This window comes from Ursus arctos, unplaced genomic scaffold (genome assembly GCF_023065955.2).
Source record: "Ursus arctos isolate Adak ecotype North America unplaced genomic scaffold, UrsArc2.0 scaffold_30, whole genome shotgun sequence".
Classification (NCBI taxonomy): domain Eukaryota; kingdom Metazoa; phylum Chordata; class Mammalia; order Carnivora; family Ursidae; genus Ursus; species Ursus arctos.
This window is the reverse complement of record NW_026622986.1, coordinates 15,701,944-15,727,576: the sequence shown is the minus strand read 5'-3', so window position 1 is coordinate 15,727,576 and position 25,633 is coordinate 15,701,944. Positions and strand designations below refer to the sequence as shown.

Sequence of the window (25,633 nt, the reverse complement as noted above, 5' to 3'; positions counted from 1 at the left end):
TACACACATATATTATACATATATTATCTGTGAATAGATAGATATCTTTTATAACTCAACAGTGAAAAGAAAAACAACCCAAGTTAAAAATGGGCAAAGAATTTGAATAGACATTTCTGTCAAGAAAGTATACAAATAGTCACTAAGAACGTGAGAAGATGTTCAAATCATTAGTCATTGAGGAAAGAAAAGTGAAAATCACAATGAGATACCAGTTCGAACTCTCTAGGATGCCAACATTTTTTTAAAAAAAGACAGACAATAACAAGTGCTGATGAGCATGTGGGAAGAATTGCTTGTGGGTTTTTTTTTTTTTTAAGATTTTATTTATTTATTTGAGAGAGAGAGAGAGCACTTGCAGGAGCAGGGGGAGGGGCCGAAGGAGAGGGAGAAGAAGGCTCCCTGCGAAGCGGAGAGCCCATTACGGGGGCCCCGGTGCCAGGACTCTGGGATCATGACCTGAGCCAAAGGCAGATGCATAACTGACTGAGCCACCCAGGTGCCCCTGCTTGTGGTACTTTAAAATAGTGTAGTTGCTTTGGAAGTTTGGCATTTGCCCAAAATGGTAAACATAGAGTTACCATATGACCCAGCAATTTTTCTCCTAAGTATATATCCCAGAGAGTTGAAAACATATGTTCATTTAAAAACATGTATACAGGAACGACTGGGTGGCTCAACTGGTTGGACATCTGTCTTTGGCTCAGGGACAAATGATAAAAATTAAAAAGTGACATGTTCTTTCTCTTCAACCAGGTGGCAGAGTGGCCACGGAGATGCAGATCTTTGTGAAGACCTTGACGGGCAAGACCATCACCCTCAAGTTCAAGCCCAGTGACACCACTGAGAATGTCAAAACCAAAATCCAAGGCAAGGAGGGCATCTCCCTTGATCAGCAGCATCTGATTTTTGCAGGCAACCGCTGGAGGATGGCCTCGCACTCAGACTATATTATCCAGAAAGAGTCCACCTTGCACTTGGCGCTTCACCCGCGGGGGTAGCATCGTCCAGCCTCCCTCCACCAGTTTGCCCAGAAATACAACTGCAACAAGATGATCTGCCCCAAGTGTAATGCTCACCTGTACCCCGTGCTGTCGCGAGAAGGAGTAAGGCCATACTAGCAACCCGTGCCCCAGGAAGGTCAAATAAGGCCCCTCCACCTACTTTGCCTTTGCCCGCAGGAGGCCCCAGGCCCAAGGAGGCTTCAATAAAGTTTCCCTTTCATAGAAAAAAAGTGTGGCATAACCATAAAAGCGAATATTGTTCAACAATAAAAAGGACTAAAATATGGATACATGGTACAACATGCTTGAACTTTGAAGACATGTTCAGTAAGGGGAAAAAAACAACAAAAAAACCCCCTAAAAACTGGTCAAAAAGTGTCACACATTGCACAATTTTTTAAAAAATATGAAATGTCTAGAATAGGGCTATAGACTGAAAATAAATCACTTGTTGCCAGGGGCTGGGGGTGGGGATGGGGCAGACACAGAGTGACTACTAATGGGAATATGGTTTCTTTTTGGGGTGATAAAAATATTCTGAAATTAGATGATGCTGATAATTGTACAACTCTGTAATATACTAATACCTGATGGATTTGTTGAATTTATGGTATGTGAATTAAATCTCAATAAAGCTGTTACTAAAAAATGGGCAAAAGACTTTCACAGGCACTTTCTAAAAGAGCATATCTGACTGACGGTAAGCATGAAAAGATGCTTAACATCATTAGTCATGGAGAAAATTAAAATTAAAACCACAACAAGACACCACTACACACCCACTAGAATGGCTAAAATTAAAAAGATTGACAACATCCAGTGTGGCAACAACATGAACCAACTGGAACTCTTGTACATGGCTGGTGGGAGGTAAACTGGTGCTAACACTTTGGAAGATAGAATTCTATACTCAAACTAAATGGATACCTACTTTCAGATTCCCAGTAATTCTACTCCAAAGTGTATGTCCAACAGATATGAGTAGAAATCTCCATAAAAAGACATGCACAGAAATATTTAAAGTAGGTTTTGGGAGGGGCACACTTTTACCATCTTCCCCCTATCTTTCCCACTCCCCAGGCCCTTTAGGCCACTTTCCTACTCTTTTCCATGAGTTCAACATTTTTTTTTTTTTTTTTAGATTCCACATATGAACGATGCCATATCTGGTTTATTTCAGTGACTATAATTTCCCAGTTTTTTTCAGGTTGTCACAAATGACAGGATTTCTTTCTTTTTAAAAGCTGAGTAATACTCCAACATCAACTTTTCTTTATCCATTCATAGGTCAATGGACGCTGAGGTTGTTTCCATACTTCCTTTGTCTATGTAAACGTGAGAGTGCGGGTATCTCTTTAAGGTAATGATTTGGTTTCCTTTGGGTCTATCCCCAGGAGTGGGAGTGCTGGATCAGATAGTAGTTCTGTTTTCAGTTTCTGCAGGAACAGCCACACCGTTCACCATAGTGGCTGTACCAGTCTACATTCCCACCAACAACATACAACCCTTCCCTTTTCTCCGCATCTTCTCCCGCATTTGCTATCCTTTGTCTTTTTGTTAATAGACATTCTTACTGGTGTGACGTGATGATCTCTCGCCGTGGTTTGGATTTGCATTTCCCTGATCCGTGGTGTTGAGCTCCTCTTGTATATGTCGACATTTTGTCTGTCTTTGACAAAAATGTCTGTTCACGTGCTGTTTGTGCACGTGCAATGTCTATTCGTTGCCAGTTCTTCACTGGGTTATTTGTTTTGCTTTCTTAAAACTGTTTTTTAAATTAATCTTTTATCAGGTATGTGGTTTGCAAATATTTTCTCTCATTCCAGAGGTTGCAGAAGTTTTTAGTTTGATATAATCCCACTTGTGTATTTTACTTCTGTTACCTTAGTTTTTGGTGTCAAATCCCAAAAAAAAGTATTACCAAGACCAATGTTAACTAGCTTACTGCTTATGTTTTCTTTTACAAATTTTATAGTTTCAGGTCTTACATTCAAGTCTTTGATCCATTTTGAGTTGATTTCTGTGTACAGGGTAAGAGAGGGGTCCGGTTTCATTCTTTTGTGTGTCCAGTTTTCCCAACACCATTTATTGAAGAGACTGTCCAGAACAGCTAGACATTCTTTTCTGATTTTTTCCCCAAAAGGCAAAAATAAGAATTCATTTCGGTGAGCTCTTCTAATTTTTAAATGTTAAAACGATTTCATATTTGGTGTTTAAAATCACTCTGCATACCTAACAAAGCACATTGGGCACGTTCCATTCAGATCCATGGACAGCCATTTTGCGGCACGTGAGGGACACTATTCTTGTCTTCTTTTCCAGGGGTTAAGTAATTATAATAGATTTCTGGATCTAAATGCTTATTTAAAATGCTTTTGTAAGTAGCTACTTTACAGTAATATATAATTAGTAAAATTCAATAGTGAGAGTTTTAGTTCAGTAAGGATGACATAAAATTAACAGATAATCCATTTGTCTGGGAGTTAATCTATTGTGGAGCAAAGTAATATTCTTTCTTTTGTGAGAGACTGTAGTAAAATATGATATATTCTTAGAAGCATTACTGGCAAGTGAAATAGGGAATAAGAAGGAATAATAAGAGAGGAATACATCTAAAATAATAGCACATAGAGAATTAGAGAAAAGATGGATATAATGACAAAATGCAGACTTGTAAAAAGTATATGAATATTTAATCTCCCGAACACAATAAAATGCTAATTCTTTCTTGTTTTTACTGATTTCATCTACAAACACTGCAGTTTTCTCTGAAGTAGCTTGTAGTTTCCATGAGTGTAAATACAGCAGACCTCGGCAGTTACAATACATCATACAGGCGGAATTTACCACCTGATAGGGTGAAAAAAGTTCTTCAGGGTCACATTTCAGGGAAGTGCTTGAGTCTGGGGAAACAGAAGCCTCTGGGATGAGGCTGGGATGACTTGGACTGAGTTCGAGAGTGAGCAAAACTTGGAGGTGCTGAGGAAGATGCTTTCTGACAGATGAGGCAAACTGTCGAAAAGTGGTGAGGCTGTAAGGCTGATGAAACTTATTTCTAATTAGAAGAAAGCCAGCTGATCCTTTTTGCGTTTGAGCAGTAGAGAGAACACACCTGAGAAGGGGAAAATGTTGGGTTCCAACACTCGAACATTAATGGGTAAATGTAAGGGCTCTAGCTGCCAGGGCTCTGTATGATTACTTAGAGAAATGAAATCGCCTGGTTTAAGTGACTGTGCTAGTTTCCCAGGGCTGCCTTCACAAAGGGCCATGGACTGTGTGCCTGAAAACAACAGAATTTATCATCCCGCCGTTCTGGAGGCTGGAAGTCTGAACCTAAAGTGTCACCAGGGCTGTGCTGTCGCCGAAGGCTTTGGGAAAGATGTCTTCCTTGCCTCTTCCTACCTTCTGGTGCCTCCTGGTACCAATTTCTGTCTCTTGTCTTTACATGGACTTGTTCCCTGGGAGCGTGTCTTGAAATCTGTCTCCTTTAGGGACTCCAGTCATTGAATTTAGGGCTCACCCTGATTCCATATGACCTCCTTAACTTGATGACATCTGCAGAGACCTTATTTCCAAATAAGGTCACACTCACAGGTGCCCAGGGTTGGGACTTCACCATGTCCTTTGTTGGGGACACGATTCAACTCGCAACAATGACCACAGCTGGGGTAACTGTGCAGAAGGCACATAAAAGTACAATAGCAATCTTGCCTTCAAGGAGTTTCCATTATATGAAAGATGCAACACAGACACGGGCACAATTTAAGTCCAATCATATGCATCAAATACGGAGAATCATCATTTCAGAGCTTGAAGAGATACCCAAAATCATCTCTCCAAAGCCCTCATTTTCCATATGAAGGGACGTGCCATAGAGGACTGCAGCGACCTGTGTTTTGTTATGATATAGGACATTTTAATTTATAAATAGGCTGAGTTTTTAATCTTTATTTCCTTTGCTATTTCCCAGCACAGAATTATAATCTTATGAATTGATATTACTTTATGATCTTATTTTTTTTACACTTAAACTTTTGGGTATTTCATAATATAGCATGCCCATTAATGCTTTTCTCCAAATCACCGTCATTCATCTCATTTACTGTACCTTTACTGACTATAAATACTACAATACTCTTCAATCTGCTTCTTTCATCTCTTTTTGTTTTTCATGAACTTGTCTCTTCCTGAGTCAGCATCTAATTGTTTCAATTTCTGTGGTTTTATAATATATGATAAAGTAAGTCTTTTCAGTCTTTTTCAAATATATCTTTGCTCATCTCAACTTGCTTTTCAAGTAGAATCTTAGCATCATTTTTTAAAGCTCTAAATACATGTTGTTTGGAATTACGAATGAGATTGCATTACATTTATAGAGACTTTCCAAGTATAGCAGAGACGGAGCTGGGTACGGAGCATGTATATGTGGGGGGGGGGGGAGTAGGGAGTGGGTGGTCAGCGTGCAAGTAGGGTAAAGAGGGAAACCACACAGAACCACCTCGTGGTATTAGGTGTCAAAGCCTGTGTGGGGCCTGGGGGACAACCACAAAGGTGGGGACAGCCTAGCAGGGGAATCAAAAGGCCATGGTTCATATCTCCGGCATTCCTGCTAAGGACGCATCGCTTGATTTCCATCATGAGGAAACATCAGACAAGGCCAAATTGAGGTACATTCTGCAAAATAACTGGCCTATTGTCTTCTAAAATATCAAGGTCATGAAAGTCAAAGGAATACTAAGGAACTGTTAAGACTGAAGGAGATTAAGAGAGATAGCTAAATGACATGCGTGATTCTGAACCGGATATTTTTGCTGCAAAAGATTATTGAGACAATTGATGAAACATGATTATGGGGTTTAGCAATTAGATGGCAGTAATGTATCAGTATTTGAATGTCCTCATTTGAATGGTTGTATCCCATTCTGTAGAACGTCCTTCTTTGTAGGACGTTCTGTGAAGCACACACCGGAGTCTTCGATGATAGGGAAACAGGGAAACCAATTTACTTCAAACAATTCGGAAAAAAGCAGGTTTTCCATATCCACACGATTACCTCAAAAATAATTTTTCAAACAGGAAACAATTATGTGCTGACAATAAATTTATAGACCAAATTGAAAAAGAATTTAGTGTTTTCAAGATTGAATCTTCCCATTTAGGAACATCTAATGTATCTTCATTGATTCAAGTTTTTTTGTTTTTTGGAAATTATTATTTCCTCTGTATAGGCCTTGATTATTTCATTCGTAGGCATTTTATAATGGTTTTTGCCATTGTGAATTTGTGAATGGGATCTTTTTTCCATCCCTGCCTTTTTTATGCTGACACATAAGAAATCTATTGAGATTTATGTTTATTTTTATCTTTGGCACTCATCTGACTTCCGACCTTTTATTGTATTTTCAGTTGTTTCCGTAGTATTTTCTTAGTAATAAATCATATCTACAAATAATTTTGTCTCTTTATTTTATGAATTTTTACCTTATTTATTTTCTTATCTTATTGCTAGTAATTCCAGAATGAGGTAACATATAGTCTTAAAAGCTAATGTTGTCTCAATCATGGCTTCGGTGGGAATGCAGTTAATATTTTACTCTGAACTATGATTTTACTACTTGTTTTTAATAGATGCTCTTTATTACACTAAGGGAATATCCTCTTATTCCTTAATTGTGAAGATTTTTTTTCCACCTAAGTATTGGGTATTGAATTTTATCAAGTATTTTTGTGGTAATATTCATATGATTTTTCTCACTTAACCCATTTGAGTAATGAGTTGCCTGAGCAGATTTCCTAAAGTTGATTGATTAATAAATTCTCAGAAAAAATTCAACTTTGGAATTAATATAATGTTGGATTTACCACAATAATGTTCCATATAAGATTTTACAAGTACAAAGTAGCTTAAAATTTTTCTTTTATAACTATTTATTGATAGTGTATCCAATATTGTTTTTATTTATATTGATATTAGATCTGCTTAACCCTTGCTAGCTTCCCTTATTAATTTAATTATTTTTCTGAAGAATCTTTTGGCTTTTCTATAGATGGATGAATCACAGACCTGTACCCCTGAAACAAATAATACATTTTGTGTTAACAAAAAAAATAAATAAAATAAAAAAATAAAAAAAATTTTACAACTATATTTTAAAAAAATGTTAGTGCTTATTTGTTCATGTCTATTATGCTCTTGTACACCTTTAACCTTAGAGCAATGGAAACCTCATAAAATTACCTGGGGAACATTCCAGTGTTTCTGTCTCTTGTAATTGCACAGATAATATAGAACATAGAACATAATCAAATCCTCAGTAGAGAGACCTTGTCTATAAGGCATGTAGGCCTAGTGTCGTTTCTTCTTCTTCTTCTTCTTTAATGTTTTTTAGTTTTCTTTCTTAGTTATTATGCTCCACAAATTTGCTGTGCTTTTGAGTCAATTTCAGTATTTTACATTTTCCTATAAAGTCATTTCTTATCATGTGTATCCTCGTCTCCGGTGATTTGAAGATTACATGTCTAATTTTTTCTATTACTGGTTATCTTTATGTTAAAAATATACTTGAATTTAAATTTCTCTGTCATTCTCACGAAGAAAATAATGTCCATGTACTTTGGCCACTTGTCTTTCTCTTCTTCCCAAAAATGCTGATAAGTTAACATGTTTTATGTTGCATCTTCTTTAATCGTCTCTTAGATTCTGTTTAAGTATCTCTAGCTTATTTTAAAATATTATATATTTTCCATGAACAATGTTAATAATTGCTTTACCCTTCACAATCATCATTCTTATTCTTCCAAAATTTTATTTCTTGGGGCACCTGGGTGGCTCAATTGGTTAAGCATCTGCCTTTGGCTCAGGTCATGATCCCGGGGTCCTGGGATCCAGCCCCATGTCAGGTTCCCTGTTCAGCGGGGAGTCTGCTTCTCCCTCTGCTTCTCCCAACTGCTTGTGCTCACTCGCTCTCTCGCTCTCTCTCAAAACTTAATAAATAAAATCTTTAAAATTAAAAAGATTTTGTTCAATCATCAAGTAATAAAGGAATATATTCTAATTGTAAAAATTCAATCTTTACACATAAAACTAAAGTCGTCCTTCATTACCACTGGCAATGCCACTTCCTTCCGAAGAAGTCATTGTTGTTATGAATTTGGTTTATATCCTTTCAAGTATATGATGATACATGCCATATATACCCAAACCATGTACTGCATGTACAATATTCAGAATAAATAGTTTAATGGGGCACAAGTTATTATGTAACTTCCTTTTTAAAAAAACTGACCAACATATTTTAGAGATTTTTTTCATGTTAGTATGTATAGATTTACTTCATTCTTTTTAACTGCCTCATCCCATAATATAAATGCACCATAATCTCTCCACCCAATCCCCTATTACTAGACATGTAGGTAATTGTTTCGGAGCTACGGCAAACAATGTCGAAGTCATCATCAGTTTACATGCCTCTTTTTGAACATGCGCAAGTGTATCTCTGGAGTTAATCTCAATTGCACTTTAATTCAGGCAATAGAAAATATTTTAGGTTTTCCAAACATAAAAGGATTTGATGTAGAAATAAGTTGTTGATACAATAATTGTAAGTGCTAGGGCACCGGGGTGGCTCAGTCGATTAAGCCTCTGCCTTTGGCTCAGGTCATGATCCCAGACCCTGGGATTGAGCCCCAAGTCAGGCTTCCTGCTCAGTGGGGAGCCTGCTTCTCCCTCTCCCTCTGCCTGCCACCCCCCTTGCTTGTGCTCTCTCTATCTCTCTCTCTGCCAAATGAATAAATAAAATCTTAAAAAAAATAATTGTAGGTGCTGGCGGTGTGGAAGTCAACATATTCCACGAGAACTTTGACTTCCATTTTGACTGCTGCTGATGCAATCCCAGCGTTAGGTGATGCTGCTGTCACCTCTCTGGTCACCTCTGGCCACGGTGACTAAGACATGCATGATGAAGTTTGTAACTCCCTCACCCTTGACAACGTGCGTATCTATCCCCACTGTTGCAGAAAGATGGTGAACTCCTTCTTCTGCCTTTAAAAAAAACTTGTGAAAATCCATCTAATTGGCAGAACCGAATTTATACCCAGAACCCTAGCAGTAAAAGAATCTGAAGAATGTAGTTGTTAGCTTTCTAGTGTCTCCAAATAAGAAAAAAGGATGAACTCAAACCAATCGATCGCAGTGTAAATCTTTGCCTACTCAATATCCATGAGCAAGTTTATATGCATATGGAGCCTTCCAGATAGTCACAATAGCAACAACGTACTCCCACCTGACATGCAACTATGCCCCATAGCAATAAACACACTCTCTTCGCAAAGAAAAGGCACAAATCCCATTAAATGCTCTATCCACCCTGAAGACATTCAGTTCTTTTCTAGTTCAGTCATGTACTCATCTTGGTATCCAATAGCCCCAAAACTAAATTACAGTTAACCGTCACCTCATAGATATAGAAGTGAAAAGGAGAAGAGAAAATAGAAAATAGATTAATATATATAAATATATGCATAATAAAGCATGCAGGAAAAACATGTACAGCTATGATAGTCCTCCAGTCCTGCAACAGGTCAGAAAAACATAACTAGTATTTATACTTTCTTTGTCCACTACCAAGCTTATGGGTCAATTTGCCCTCAGTCATCAATTCAATGTTCTATATCTTAGTGGGGTGACCCGAACCTTCCTTCTATAAGTGCCTGAGTTTTGTCTGTGTTGTGTTGCTGTGGTCCTCCATTAATCTTTAGTATTGGATATAGAAATATTAGGAGACACCCCAGGGAATTCTCTGGGTTATAAATACTCCTCCCTGCCCCTGATATGTACCAGTAACTCTATTTCTGCTTTATAATCAAGGTCAATCACTCAAGCTAGAGCAGCAAATCCCTTCTTTGTCTTTGTCTTTGTTCTTTATTCTTCAGTAGCAAGAGAATGCAAACATGGCCAGCTGGCTAACTCATCTTTTAGTTCGGTGAAATCATTGTTGTGTCATAGGTGGAAGTATCCATCCAGGGGGAAATAAGAAATTTAAGTCAGCAGAGTTCAAATTCATGGCAAAGGGAAGTAAACATTTTGCAAGTGGGTTTTATAATAGCTAGAGGAACCACTCACACTTTGCCCTCTTGATTCCCAGATCCTCATATCTTATTGACAGGTGAATCAGCACCATGTTATTAGATTGTCCCCAATATCAGGAAGTTATCTTTCAGCTGATGCAGAAGTGAGTTTTCAATGGACCATCTCACCACTGTATAAGGTATTGGGATACACAGTGAAGATCCATAAATCTCATAAAAATAAGTCCATTGTCTCATTTAAAAAATATAAAATGAATTCCTTGGTCAGAGGAATATCATGTGAAATACTATGACAACAAAAATGACATCCGGTAAGATCATGGGTGATGATTTCTAGCAAAAGCACTTGGACAGAGAAGGCAAATCCATATCCCGAATTAGACTATTTCCTGAGTTGTATATAAGAGGCTAGACCCAAGCAGGTCATAAGGAAAATTTCACGAGCTTCACTTGCTGACTGCCCACTCGCAGGTCAGAGAGTCGGTCAGCTGGCCCACGGAGGTATGGCCATCCCAGAGGTCAGGATATTTAAATGCCTCTGTATGGTCAGTAAATACCACTTTCAGGGCTTCCTTCTCTGAACTCCCTGGCTGCCCCAGCTCCTCCTTTCAGATCTTGGCAGTAGGATGAGGAAAAGTATAAGTGATCTGCTTTTGCTTTTGTTATTGTCGTCTTAGGGACCAAACAAGTGCAGGTAAGGACCTTCCCGTTTGTTCACACACTATCCCTGGCATTTCAAATCCAGCTAAGATAGAAACCTTCTCCTTAATGAGTAATGACCAGCTTTTCCTGCCCCACATCCGTATCTTGCGAATACAGAGTATGCCCTCACTATTTTGGTTCGATAAATTAAAATGTCTTAAATTAAACTTTGATTTGAAACTTTTCCCCTGTGAGTTCCAACTTGAAACTGAAGTTCTGGCCTCTGCCTCATCTTGGGTTTGTCCTATCTCATGTTAATGAGCTTGTGGAGAGGGAAGGGCAGCGCCCCTTAACTGACCTGATAGACTTCAGGGCAACAGGCAGCCGTGGGTTGACCGTGGTTTTGTCTCACCACGTCCCTCCCTGCTTTCACTGGCGGCGTCCCCGAGAAGTCCTCAGTCCCTGCACAGAGGTTGACATCGTTCTCTGGTTTATTCATCGTCCTGCAGTTTATTCTTCTAAATGGCTCCCTCACCCCAGTGGAAAAGCAGGAGAGGGAAGGAATGAGATGGATAGGCTCAGGCTGCAATGTTTGCCTCAAAAAGTCTCTAATGAAGGGGCACTGGGGTGGCTTAGTTGGTTAAACAACCACTCTTGATCTCAGCTCAGGTCTTGATCTCACCGTGGTGAGTTCAAGCCCCGTGTTGGGCTCTATGCTGCGGTGGAGCCTGCTGTTTTGATTTTTTTTTTGTTAAGTCTCTAATGAAGTGTCTTTAAAAACCTTTAATATTTAGGGGTGCCTGGGTGGCTCCGTCAGTTGGATGGCCGACAATTAGTTTCCTCTCAGGTCATGACCTCAGGGCTGTAAGATCAAGTCCCACATTGGGTTCTATGCTCAACATGGAGTCTGCTTGAGATTCTCTCTCCCTCTCCCTCTGTGCCTCCCGCTTGTGTCCTCTCTTTCTAAAATAAATAAATAAATCTTTTAAAAAACGCTTTAATATTTATTCTGATTGTAAAAATAGTACATGGTCTTTTAAAAATGATATCATACAAAAATATATGGGAAGTGCGATTCTCTTCTATTCTCACGCCCTTCTTCCAATGATAACCATTGGTATCAAATTTATATTTTATGCACACACAAATATGCACGTATATACACTAGACTATAATAACTTATTCGTATTTTTACTAAAAGGAGCATTAGTATGCATTTTAAAAAAATTTAATAGTAGATTTATTCATTTATCCTTAACAGATCATCTTTTTCTTCTCATTCCTTTTCACAGTGAGTGGTGTAGTATTCCACAGCGAGGCTGCACCATAATTTGTTTAATCAATGCAGTATAAGTGGATATTTCTTAGTTTATATGTTGTGCTTTTTTATATCTATGTGCCTATGGTGATGAGTTTTAAAAGTAGAAATTTCATCTTTTCCTCCTTGGATCTTGGACTCTTTACAAAAGTTTGCAAAATATAGAGGCCATCTAAACTTATGGATTCACCAATGCATTTGGAAAGCTGGACTTGTTGTTGAGTGCTAATTCAGAATCATGCCTAAGCAAAACAGGCTTCTCTATTTTTGTTTGGAGAGGAGGGAATTGGAGCATGTAGTGTTGATAAATGTAGTTTTTGTACAATTGTTCCTTAAATATATGTGTGACATAAAAATCTTTCTGAAGAATTTATGTATCTGTAAGGCACACTAAAAATAACATTTATTTTTGTCCTTAAAGACAATAAAATTAATCTGCATAATGATATTTTAATTAAACACACCCTCCCACACACGCTGACACATACCCACACACATACACCCCAGAAGTTGCAACCGCTTGGAGTAGAGAGGGTTTCATACTCTATTTGTGATAACTTTAAGTTTTTCAGCCACTGAACCATTCTATCATCAATTTTCATTTCTTTTTATTTTACTTTGAGGTGGACTGGTTCCAAGCTAAGTCACACATTTAAAATAATTAAAAGTTTCATATTGCCGAAGAAAAATACACTCTTTCCTCCACCTTGGTGTGTGTCCTTTTCTCCATTCATTTATCACCATCATGCTGAAAAATAGTAAACCGAAGCAGCATTTCGTGCCCAACCTTCTCACCTCAAACATCCAAGATGAAACCTGTGAGTCCCCACAAGCTCCTGTGTACGGGGCCTAGAGCCTTAGCAAAGACATGGAGTCAACTAAGTGTTCTTGAAACTCTATTTACAAAGAATGTTTGTATATTTGCAACATTTTTAAAAGAGTACTTCATGCGAGAGACGTGGCTCTCTACAAACAGGAAACCCTGGTGCACGAGAGAAGTACTACATAGGGCTAAAGGCAAACGCATCTCGTTTGGAGACAGAGGGCGATGCCCACTGCTATTAATGAGGTCACACTGGCCTGGGAATTCTCTTCTCTTGCAATCTCCTCTTCCTACCCCCCTCCTCTCCCCATTTCCATAAACTGCTCTTACAGATGCACTGCACTTAGATTTATTTCTCTAATTTTAGGTGATGGAGACTCCAGAATTTTTGGCACAAGGAATTAAGTAGTGGCCATCGTGTAGGGAGCACTGGAAGCTGGATTTACAGTGCTCTTTACAAAAATTTGAGAAATTATTAATTTTGTTAAAGAATGCCTTTTCCCCACCTACGATCCAACAATACCATTGTTTTTATTTTATTTTTTGAAGATTTTATTTATTTATTTGCGAGAGAGAGAGAAAGAGAGACAGCACGAGCAGAGGGGAGAGCTAGAGGGAGAGGGAGAAGGAGATCCCCTATGATCAGGGAACTTGATGTGTAGGGCTCGATCCCAGGACCCCAAGATCATGACCTGAGCCGAAGACAGACGCTTAACCAACTGAGCCACCCAGGGGCCCCAATACCATTGCTTTTAGAGTGGAAACGGAGCATAGAATCTGTTCTGATTCTCTTACTTCATACATTAGCTGTGCCAGCTAACAGCACAGCCAATCTCCCGCCTCTTACTCCAGTGTGGTATTTATGAAGCATATTCAAAGTGATAAGTAATTAACCACAAACTTGATATTTGGTTTTGGAACTGGCTTCACACTTCTGTTTAAATGTTGCTGTTCCTGGTTTTTATTTACTGGTGAATTTAGGAATCCACTTTAAATGAAGAATGAAGTCATGCAGCCAAGACCTGACTTAGGGGGATACAAAGAAGTTGAAAAAAAAATCACTTGTTTCCTCTTTCTCACTGTAACTACTCTTGACATTTTCCTGACATAGTGTTGCAGTTGAATGTCCAAGTGTTCTTGCTGCTGCATGACAATTTAATCATCTGGATGCACTAAAAACAAAGTTTCAGCGAAGATAATTAGGGAGTTTATTGTAGGTTCTTTTTAAAAAGCATTGACAAAGATTTTCTAGGGAGAAGCTGTAATAAGCTTGAGGGTAAGATGATGGCTTTATCTACGATGACAGTTTAATTTGTGATTATGTGGAGATCTGGAAAGACTGGCACAGTGGGATCTGAAAGCCCTTCTTGCAGTATAATGTTCCATCTCCCCATTTGTACATCTTCCTAGTTTTGCCTTGCACCCAAACAGAAACACACATGGGTGCCTTAAGGGTACACTAACCACCCCACAAAGATTGATTTTAAGAACTTCCACGCTTGTTGGCAACAACACCAAAATTGCTTCTGGAAGTGAATGTCCACAGAACAATATGGGTCAGATGTCAGAGTGAGTGCTGTGACTTAGAAATGGTTGTTGCATTTTGTGTGTGTGCAAAGAAAGGTCCAGAGATATAAGAAACCTCGGTCCTTTCAAAAAAGTGCAAAATGTTCAGTAAAAGTGAGCAGTGCTGTCCAAGAGAATGTTCCACGGTGATGGAAATGTGTTTTTTCTTTTTAAGATTTTATTTATTTATTCGACAGAGATAGAGACAGCCAGCGAGAGAGGGAACACAAGCAGGGGGAGTGGGAGAGGAAGAAGCAGGCTCATAGCGGAGGAGCCTGATGTGGGGCTCAATCCCATAACTCCAGGTTCACTCCCTGAGCTGAAGGCAGATGCTTAACCACTGTGCCACCCAGGCGCCCCAGTGATGGAAATGTTTTATGTCTGTGCTGTCCAACACAGTAAGCACTTGCCCCGTGTGGCTACTGGGTACTTGAAAAATGGCTAGTATAACTAAGTAACTGAATATTAATTAATTTATTTTTAATTAATTCACATTTAAATAGCCACATGTGGCTAGTGGATACCACGTTGGTCAGTGCAGTTCTGGAGCATAAAGGAATGAATGCAGTGAGATGAGGGTGGATGGAATAAACCATGATAGGAAGTATGGCCTTTGTCCTGTAGGTAACGAAGAAGAACAGAGGGCTGATGACTCAGGGCCCTGAAGTTGGCATGAAAAAAACAAGCTCCAGGGCACAGGTAGAGAGCTTGGCCATGAACTGTAACAGCTCATTGCCTGGGATGAGAGGAAACAGGGCCAGGGTGGGTGTGAGAGAAGCTACAACTTACAAAGGCAATGGGAAGGGAAGGAAAATTTAAGGCAAGTCAGAGTCATTTGTCCCCAAGTAGCAAGAGACCAGTTGGCTACTGAAATTGAGGGAATGGAAGATGATCACCGTGCTTGAAAGATGGGGAGAGGAGAGCAGCGATGGCCTGAAATATCACTTGGGACTGACCAATGATAAGTGATGGGATTTCCTGGTGGCGGGACTGACAGCACAGCTGAGGCTATAAATGGCTCCAATCTGCAGTTCCAGAAGGGTTTATTCATCTGGGTATGAAATGGAAGAAAGTGTATGTAGTAGGAATGCAGAGTTGTAGCCCCAAGCAGTTGCTGCGAAGGGCCTGGAGGGCAAGGAAATTCAGTAAGCTGGTGAGAGAGCGCTTCAGATAATAACTTGAGGTTCTGAAAGACCTAGAAGAGTATGTAAGATCAAAAAGTAGAAGATCGGAGTTGAAGACGTCAGAGGCACGCTTATAGATGACCACAAGATTCATGGCGTGGCCATGGTGACTGGTACAGGGCTGCAAAGGATTAGCGAAGGTCACTGGAGTTGAGGTGTTGAGGGACATCTCTATTAACAATAAACAGTATGGCAAGACCTGGGCTAGGGAATGAGGATGTGAGCCAGGTGTCATTGATAAGTGAGAGAAGTTAAAAAAAATAAATGAGAGAAGTTATCAGGACCTCAGAAATAAACATGCAGAGGAGGGAGAAGAGGAAGGCGGCATTGTAAGGTGACAGGGGCATTAAAGAAGGACTTCTTGACGTGAAGGTAGAAAAATCATGCCGACGCTACCTCTTGACCCTGGAACAGCACTGTTGGGAGATGCGCGGTCTCCAGCCCTAGGGCTGGTGGGGAAGCAGTGCCCTTCAGGCAGCTGCCGATTTCGGTTAGGGAAGGAGATGGAGTTAATGATGTCAGGGAGCTTATTTACTGGATATGGAGATTCAAGAGGGCCTGTGGGTTATATAGCAGTGAGGGGACCAGTGACAGATAGGAGAAATGATAGTAGAGGGACAGTCTTTTGATAGTGTGACAAATTTGCTAGTATGATAGATAGTCATTTTGGCTGACTCTGGAAATGTTTTAGGAAAAAAAGCAGGATTTACACCCTATCACCAGTTAGATACTGGGGCAAACAGCCTTCACCACAGGAACGGGACGAATAGGTCTAGGATTTTACTTTTCCTCTCATCCAGCACAAGGCTATGCATTCAGGGAGGGAGGGTGTAATGGAAGAGGTTTGTTGATCTGCTTTTCGGACCATCTTGAGAAACAGGAAAAATGCTCATTAGTCTCGGATGATTCGGGTGTGACTGCTTACCTGAAGGAGAAGGATAAATTACATTACCTTACAAGTGCTTTTACATTCCAATGATCTTGTGAATCCAAGCTAAATTAGCTTAGATTTCTAAATATTGTAAGCATAGCAGAATGTCACTACAACATTTTTTGAGGGTTCATGGTGACCTTTCATAAACTTAAAATCAGAACACGTGGTCCAGCAATAGATGTTTTCTAATCTCTAAATTGAATAATATGAAACCATACTTGGTTAAACATTGAATGCACTGTCTTTGTAGAAAAGAATCAAATAAATTTATACTGGAATTGTCCCAGAAAAGCCTAAGATATATGACCGCTATGCTTATAAGTGAGAATAATTTATCAGGCGGATATTTCAGGAACTATACCTTTTTGGATATAGTTTAACAAACTCTGATCTAGGGCCCAGAATGTCCCAGTGAGGTTCCAGTGACGTGGTCCAAATCCAAGAAATTAAAGGTATACCTTCAATGGAATGATTTAGACTTTTCTTCCCTACGTTAAGGCCCTCTGGTCTTATCTTTCTCCTGTTTTTCCAAGTATTCATGCCTTATACAGATTCCTTGTTTCATTTTACTGTTCAGAAACACAGTATCTCACTTAAAATGTGGAAGCCAGCGGGAGTAAGTTGGCTCTATTTGCAACATTGTAACTCAAGGAAAATTCCTTCTTCTGCAAATGATAAAAAATTCTCAGCGTGTTTAGCCACAGCTAATCCTATTCCTTTGGGTGTAGTGTGGCATACACTGGAACGTTTTAAGAGCATTACCCAGCTAAGCAATAAACATGCTTTTAAAGGCTTATAGGTAATATGCTGACTCAAAGCAGAAATAATATCATTTTAAGTTGCTGCGTTCTCATTCATTCTTTCTAAAGACCCGTGTAGGCTTTTCCAGGTCTTTTGCCCCCTCTGCGACAGTTTACTTATATAAGAGGCGTCTCAGATTCCAGTTTGTTCTATGATCTTAAAACAGAACAAACCAAACACAAACAAGAAAATCTCCATATTTATTTGAAATTTCATGAGGTGAAGACTTCTCGGTCCAGGGATCAAGGCCAAGCTCTTCTTATTGGTGACAGACCTGGAGTCACCTATGAGCTATGGCTGGGACTTGCCCATGCTGCAGAGACCACTTTTTGATGACAAGAACTTTGGTTGGGTTTATGGGAACTGGAGGAGAAGAAAAATAAAGGAGTAAGAAGGGAATGAGAGGAAAGATACCCCATTTGAGTTGAAGTGGGTGAAAGAAGGCAAGGTCAGAGCTAGAGTAGGGGTTTCTGAGAATAAGACCATGAGAACAGAAAGGAATTCTCCATAACTTCTAGAATCTGAGGAAAAAGGATGTTTAAAATACATATTCTTGAAAACCTGGGAGCTTTTTCTGAAGTTCCCAGATATTAAGAATGGGATTTAGGAGCTGTAGTCCCTGAGGACCTTGTAAGAGCCTCTGAACTCATAGAGTGACCCCAAATTTTTATTATTACAGTAATACAGTAGACTAGATACGTCAAAATCTTGCAACAACCAATCACTTAAAAATACCAGGAGGGGCGCCTGGGTGGCCCAGCGGTTAAGCATCTGCCTTCGGCTGAGGGCGTGGTCCCGGCGTTATGGGATCGAGCCCCACATCAGGCTCCTCTGCTATAAGCCTGCTTCTTCCTCTCCCACTTCCCCTGCTTGTGTTCCCTCTCTCGCTGGCTGTCTTTCTCTGTCAAATAAATAAAATCTTTAAAAAAAAAAAAGAGAAAGAAAAGCATTGTGGTCAGAGCCAAAGGGAGAAAGCCAGTCCTAGGAGAGCAGGGATTGCTGAAACTGCTACAATCCCCGGGAACATCTAGACAGCCTCGTGCTTAGCACTTTCCTGAAAGGAGTTTTAGGAACTGTTACTATGTAAGAAAAACAAGAAGAAAATAAGTCTAGAAGACTCAGACAGCAAGGAAACTGTCTCAGCCTCAATTCAGAGTGGGGATGAGAAAAGAATCTCCCTCTAGATTTCAAGGTCCCCAGCCATGACAAGGGGTTGCAGTTTTGAATATGCACTATTTGTGTGATGTATAAAATCCCAAGGTAAACGGGGCCCTGGTTAGACATTACCTCAGATGACCTCAGAAGTGAAGTCAAATTCTTCCTGTGGGAATGCACCCTCCACTTAGGACTTTCCCTCTCAAAAAGGGAGTTCCCACAACTATGAGCCCTTAGACACATGCATGCACGTACGCAGACAAAAACAAGCCAATGTGAATGAGTTAGCAGAAACAACACGCACAAAACTGCACCCACAAAGAATTATCAGAGGCAATAAAACAACTAAGCTTAATACTTCTTTTTTTTTTTTAAAGATTTTATTTATTTATTTGACAGAGAGAGACAGCCAGCGAGAGAGGGAACACAAGCAGGGGGAGTGGGAGAGGAAGAAGCAGGCTTATAGCGGAGGAGCCTGATGTGGGGCTCGATCCCATAACACCGGGATCACGCCCTGAGCCGAAGGCAGACGATTAACCGCTGTGCCACCCAGGCGCCCCTAAGCTTAACACATCTAAAGAAATAAAAGAGTAACTTATTTTTTTTTTAAGTAGGCTCCACGCCCAGCACGGAGCCCAACGCAGTGCTTGAACTCACAACCCTGAGGTCAAGACCTGAGCTGAAATCAAGAGTTGATGCTTGGGGCGCCTGGGTGGCACAGCGGTTAAGCTTCTGCCTTTGGCTCAGGGCGTGATCCCGGCGTTATGGGATCGAGCCCCGCATCAGGCTCCTCCGTTATGAGCCTGCTTCTTCCTCTCCCACTCCCTCTGCTTGTGTTCCCTCTCTTACTGGCTGTCTCTATCTCTGTCGAATAAATAAAATCTTAAAAAAAAAAAAAAAAGAGTTGATGCTTAACTGACTGAGCCACACAGCTGCCCCCAAAGAGTAACTTTTTTAAAAGAGTGAGGAAAGAGAGGTTATGCAATCATCAGTCAGATTAAGAAAAGAACCAGACTACAAGTCTAAAAATGAGAAAAGTAATATTTAAGTGAGGCATTTAATGGAACGATTAAAACACCAAATAGACGTACCTGAAGAGAGAATTAGGAGGAATGCGTATTATTAAAACAGCAGAGAATATGAAAGGGAGGTCAAAATGCCGGATAATTTTCCAGGATTGTTGTAAAACACATGTCCAGTCCAGAAGACCAACACATCTCTACCTGGATACATAGAAATTCATTCCTAAACTCATCTTAGTGAAACTGCAGAACACAAAAAATAAAGGGAAGCAGTTAAGAGCTGCCAGAGGGGAGAAAAGGCAATTTACCCAAGAAGGAATAATAAGCAGACAGAAGTCTTGAGTCCTCCACGGCAGCGATGGGGACTGCAGACGGCAGAATATTAAAACTCCAAAGTACTGACAGAAAGCAACTATAAGACAAGAATTGTGTTCCGTGAAAAATTATCTTTCACAAACAAGAGGGAAATATTTTCTGTATAATAAAACTGGGAGGATTTACCATCAACAAATTTTTACTTATGGAATTTGCCAAGGGTGTTTTTCAAGTAGAAGGAAGAGATCTCCAAAAGAACATCTGAGCTATAGGAAGAAAGGCACACGAACAAAGTCACAAATATATCACTAACCCTGCTCAGTATTAAGAGTGTAAAACAAGAATGCCTAATTTGTGGGGTTCACAATAAACAATATAGAGCTAAAAGACCGGACAAAAATTGAATGTAAGCTGGGGGGGGGGGTTGGCAGTGGTTGGAAATAAAATAAACCTCTATGTATTATTTAGAAAGCGGGTAAGTATATCCACTAGAAAGCTACAACAGCTCTAAATATATATGCACCTAATATAACAGACTAAAAATATGTGAAGGAAAAATTAACAGAACTATAAGAATAAATTGACATTTACAACTGCACAGGGGAAAATTTTAACATATTGCTCATTATTTATAGATCATGAATTATAGCAAAAATATAAAAACTTGAACAACACAATTAGCAAGCTTGATTCAACGGATGATATGAAATTCAGTTAAAGAATATGAATATTCTCAGAGTGCCTGGGTGGCTCAGTCATTAAGCATCTGCCTTCGGCTCGGCTCGGGGTGTGATCCCAGGGGCCTGGGATCGAGCCCCGCATGGGGCTCCTCCAAGGGGAGCCTGCTTCTTCCTTTCCCACTCCCCTGCCTGTGTTTCCTCTCTCACTGGCTGTCTCTCTCTGTCAAAGAAAGAAATAAAATCTTAAAAAAAAAAAAAGTCATTTCAGCTTACACCATGAAATTCTTTAAAAAAAAAAGAATATGAATATCTCTAACAACATGGACATTTACAAATTGATCACATACTAGGGCATAAAACAAGTCTCAGTGAATTTTATTTTGTTTTTATTTTTATTAAAGATTCATTAATTTATTTATTTGAGAGAGAGAGCAGAGTGAGTGAGAGAGAGCACCAGTGGGGGGGAGGGGCAGAGGGAGAGGGAGATGCAGGTTCCCCAGTGAGCAGGGAGCCCCATGCAGGACTCAGTCCCAGGACCCTGGGATCATGACCTGGGCAAAGGTAGACGCTCAACCGACTGAGCCACCCACGCGCCCTATTTTACTTTCTTTTTAAAGATTGATTTATTTATTTGAGGAGGGGGAAGGAAAGAAAGAAAGGGAGAGAGAGAGACTCTCTAGCAGGCTCCCCACTGAGAGCGGAGTCCAACACGAGGCTCTATCTCTGACCCTGAGATCATGATCAAGAGTTGGGTGCTTAACTGACTGAGCCATCCAGGCGCCCCTCAATGAATTTTAATAAACAGTTACATAGGCCACATTCTCTGACCACACTTAAATAAGTAAAAAGTTAACAACAAAAAAATGAATCAAAAAATCTCAATGTATTTGGAATTTTAAATTGCTCAATAACTCATGGATCAAAGATGGATCAAAATGGAAATTAAAAATTACTTAGAAACTAAATGATATGAAAACACCATATATTGAAACTTGGACAATGCAACCAAAGAGAGGCTTCAAAGGACATTTATAGCCAAAAAATGTATGAAAGAAAAGGAGAGGGTTGAAAATTAACACAATTTCCAATTTCAAATGTTAGGAATTACGATAGCAGATGACAGCAGTACAGATAAGAGCAAGAATTGATGAAAAAGAAAACAAAGTTACAGTAGAAAGGACCAAAAAAGGGAAATGCTGGTTGTCTGGAAATAAAAACAGAGAAATCTTATTAAATGAAAGGTGAGAAAACACAAAGAAATAACATTCTGAATGAAAAAGGGACACGACTGGAGAGATACAGCAAAGATAGAGAAGATGGGACAATATCACCAATAATTTTTTTTCCAATAAATTTTGCAAACAGATGAAATGGGAAAGTTCCTAGAAAAATATAACTTAGTGTAAGTGAGTATTAAAGAAATTAAAGCAATAGCTAAAACTCCTCTCAGAACCAGAAAGTTTTTAGATGAGCTCTACCAAACTTTTAAGGAACAGACCATTCCAATCTTTTGCCAGCTCTCCCAGATATCAGACGGGAAAGGACACTACTCCCAAATGCATTCTGTGAGCCCAGCTTAGCCTTGTATCCAAACCAGATATGAACAATAAATAATTTTATTTATGAAAATAAAACACAACAGAATTCAAAACTAGATGAAAATGGTATGTAAGCTTTGACATCAGTTACTCAACTAAAGCGTCCTAAGCCTTTATATTATTCAGTACGCAGGTAAAGATAGTGATGACAGTTAGAGTTCTAAATGTAAGCATGTTAGTGGCACCTCGGTGGCTCAGTTGGTTAAGCTTCCAACGCTTGATTTTGACTCAGGTCATGATGAGTCGTGAGATCAAGCCCTACAGTGGGCTCCTTGCTCAGTATGGAGACTGCTTCAGATTCTTCCTCCCTCTCCCCCTGCTCCACCATCTGCTCATGCTCTCGCTCTCTGAATAAATAAATAAATAAATAAATAAATAAATAAATAAATAAATAAATAAAATCTTTTTAAAAAAACGTAAGCATGTTAAAATTTCAAGGTCAACCACCTGAAGACTAGAAATAAATACATATCTTTCGGATCATCGTAGGGGAGAAAAAATGAAATGAAAAGAAAAAAAGTCAACTGAAAAGGCTAGAAAGAAAAAAGGTGAACTTTAGGGGGAAAAAATGGACAAAATAAAATAGAAGAAATAAAGTCAAATATATGAAGATCCACAGTGAATGTTAAAAGCATAGACTGGGGGCGCCTGGGTGACTCAGTCGTTGGGCGTCTGCCTCTGGCTCAGGGCGTGATCCCGGCGTTATGGGATCGAGCCCCACATCAGGCTCTTCCGCTATGAGCCTGCTTCTTCCTCTCCCACTCCCCCTGCTTGTGTTCCCTCTCTCGCTGGCTATCTCTCTCTCTGTCAAATAAATAAAATAAAATCTTAAAAAAAAAAATAAAAAAATAAAAGCATAGACTGATAGTCTAATTGTCGAAAAGTACACCAAATATTGCTTATAAATAAAGGTTGATGGAAATTTTCTTCACCTGGCTTACCTGTGTGAAACGATCCTAATTATGTCTACTCCGTGTACTTCAGGTGCCTAACATAATAGAAATTCACAGATGTCTGAGCCAACAAATGTCACACGAGTCATAATTAATTTGCCTCCAAGTTTCTTGGAGACCTTCAGAGGCATGTTTTTATTTCATCTGTCACTGTCTTGGGAGTGTGAGATATTTTAGGTCAGCTCACAGTTCTTTGAGAAGTCCCTTTGGATCTCAAAAAACTGATCACTTGACCAAATACTTGTACAAAGCTCTTGACTATTAGAACACCATGAATCGTGGCATAGGACTTCAGCCTCAAGATGTTATTCTAGGACCTTTTCTAAGGGCTGAATTCTTTCTTGGAGAGCCTAAGGGCTGACTTTACTAAAATCTGATTCCACATTTTCTGTCTGTAGTGACATTTCGCTATGTCAATTTCATAATGTCAAGACCAATCTTATTATATAGGCTGGTCGTCAGCTGTCTACGGCAGCAAAATATTACTGGCATTAAAGTGCTGGGTGACTATTTATGTTGGCAGAAAAAAAATTCTATTTGAAAGACCACAAGAAAGAAAATAGAGTTAAAAAGAAAACTTTAAAATATAGGCATTCTTATGCCTTTGCTTCCTTTAAAAAAAAAATGTTGTAAGAAGATGCAAGTCTGAAACTTAAGAATCATGCTGTGCTTCTTTCTTCCCCAGAAGGAAACTCACAGGGCCAGCTCTAGACCTAGGCAGATTTGAAAAACAGAAAACAGCTTCCCTTTTCTCCAAAAAATATTATCCTGCAGATTTCCACTCTGACATTCTCATGATAGGCAATAGCTATTAAAAATGTTTAAATTTTATTTTTATCTGAGTAAAACAGGCATGGAGTTTTAAAAATTAACGTACTCAATTGAAAAGAGTACTTTTCGCCAGTACCTGAGTTGGGTTTCTTAAAAGCACCCTGTTCATTATTTTCAGCTCTTTCTTCCGATAATTACCTATATAACTCTAAATACTACTCTCACTTTGAGTTTTCAGTTTTACACATTGTCTGTTGACTTTTTTGTATGAAGGATGAGCATTTAGAACTCTTATGAGACCACCTCTGCCAGACTTCCTCCTTCCTCTATCCTCCCAATATGTTTGTATAACACTTTTTAATACAATCAATAATCAATATTACATTTTGATGGTTATGAAAGTTTTATTTACTGCTGAACAAAATCTCATTCTATGATTGTATTTTTTATCAAACTTTCCATTTTCCTTGAAATTGACAATGCTTCATTTTTATTTGCTAGATTATTTTTTTATGTTTCTATCACAAATCCTTTTCAAACTCTTCACAAGATCTATAAAACCGGTGCTACTATTTAAAATACTTTCCTACGTGGTAAAACATTGCAGGTAATCTATCAATTACAGTTTGCTTCCCTCTGGAGACATATTTCTTTAATACTTCTATTCTTCTCTTCTAATCTGGGTGGTATGATCTGGCTTATTGCAGAGATGGCATCCGGGACTCCCCTTTTCTTCACTTCTGTATTAGACACCCTGTACCTTAGATTTGCTCTCTTTGTTTTTCTTGTTTACTCTGATTTTTGCTGTGTAACATCATCCCATAACTTCCCAAGATATAGTGCATATGGGAATCGCCATGTAACATTTCTGAGACTTCAGGGATGTCTAAAAATGTGTTTATATTACCTCTGTACTTTTGATAGGTTGGCTGGATATGGATTTTAATTTTTTTCATAATTCTGGAGATTGCTCCATTGTCTTCTAGCTTCTAATGTCTCTAATAAGAAGTCTAACATCAAAAAGAAAGAAAGAAAGAGAGAGAGAAAGAAAAGAAAGAAGAAAGAAAGAAAAAAGAAAGAAAGAAAGGAAGGAAGGAAGGAAGGAAGGAAGGAAGGAAGGAAGGAAGAAAGAAAGAAAGAAAGAAAGAAAGAAAGAAAGAAAGAAAGAAAGAAAGAAAGAAAGAAACTCTAACGTCACTCTGATTCTTTGGCCTTTGAAGGTAACTAGTGTTTTTTCCTGGAAGCTTTCCGATTTTTAAGAAAATCGCGGGTGTTTTTACTTTGCTAGGTCCTTTGTTACTCATTTTGCTGGGCTTATCATTTCAATGCTAGGAAATCGTCTTGAATTTTTTATTGACCAAATCTCCTCTCTGTTTTTTGTTGTTTGTTTCCTTGTTTTGATTGTGGTTGTTCTTCTTTTATGTATTACCTATTATTTACATGTGGAATTTTGAATTAATCATGAAATTTTCCAAAATTTCCTTTCATGTTTTATATATCTTTTTCTTAGGTTCTATGTTCTGGAAAGTATTCCTTAATTTATCTTCTAGCTCTTCTGATATTTTTAATTTTGTTGACCCTGTTTTTAATTTCCAAGAATTATTTATTTTTCTCCAATTGTGTCTTTTATTATTATTATTTTTTAAAGATTTACCTATCTGAGAGAGAGAGAGTGTGTATGTGCGTAAGCTGGGGGAGGGGTAGAGGGAGAAGCAGAGCATCTCAAGCAGACTGCCCTGAAGCTCAACAGGGGGGAGCTCGATCTCACGACCCTGAGTTC

At 39.0% G+C, this 25,633-nt stretch overlaps 1 pseudogene; it reads left to right on the top strand.

The window, feature by feature from the left end:
- Positions 1 to 776: 776 nt before the first annotated feature.
- LOC113241332 (ubiquitin-like) lies at positions 777 to 1,149 on the top strand (annotated as a pseudogene).
- Positions 1,150 to 25,633: the final 24,484 nt, after the last annotated feature.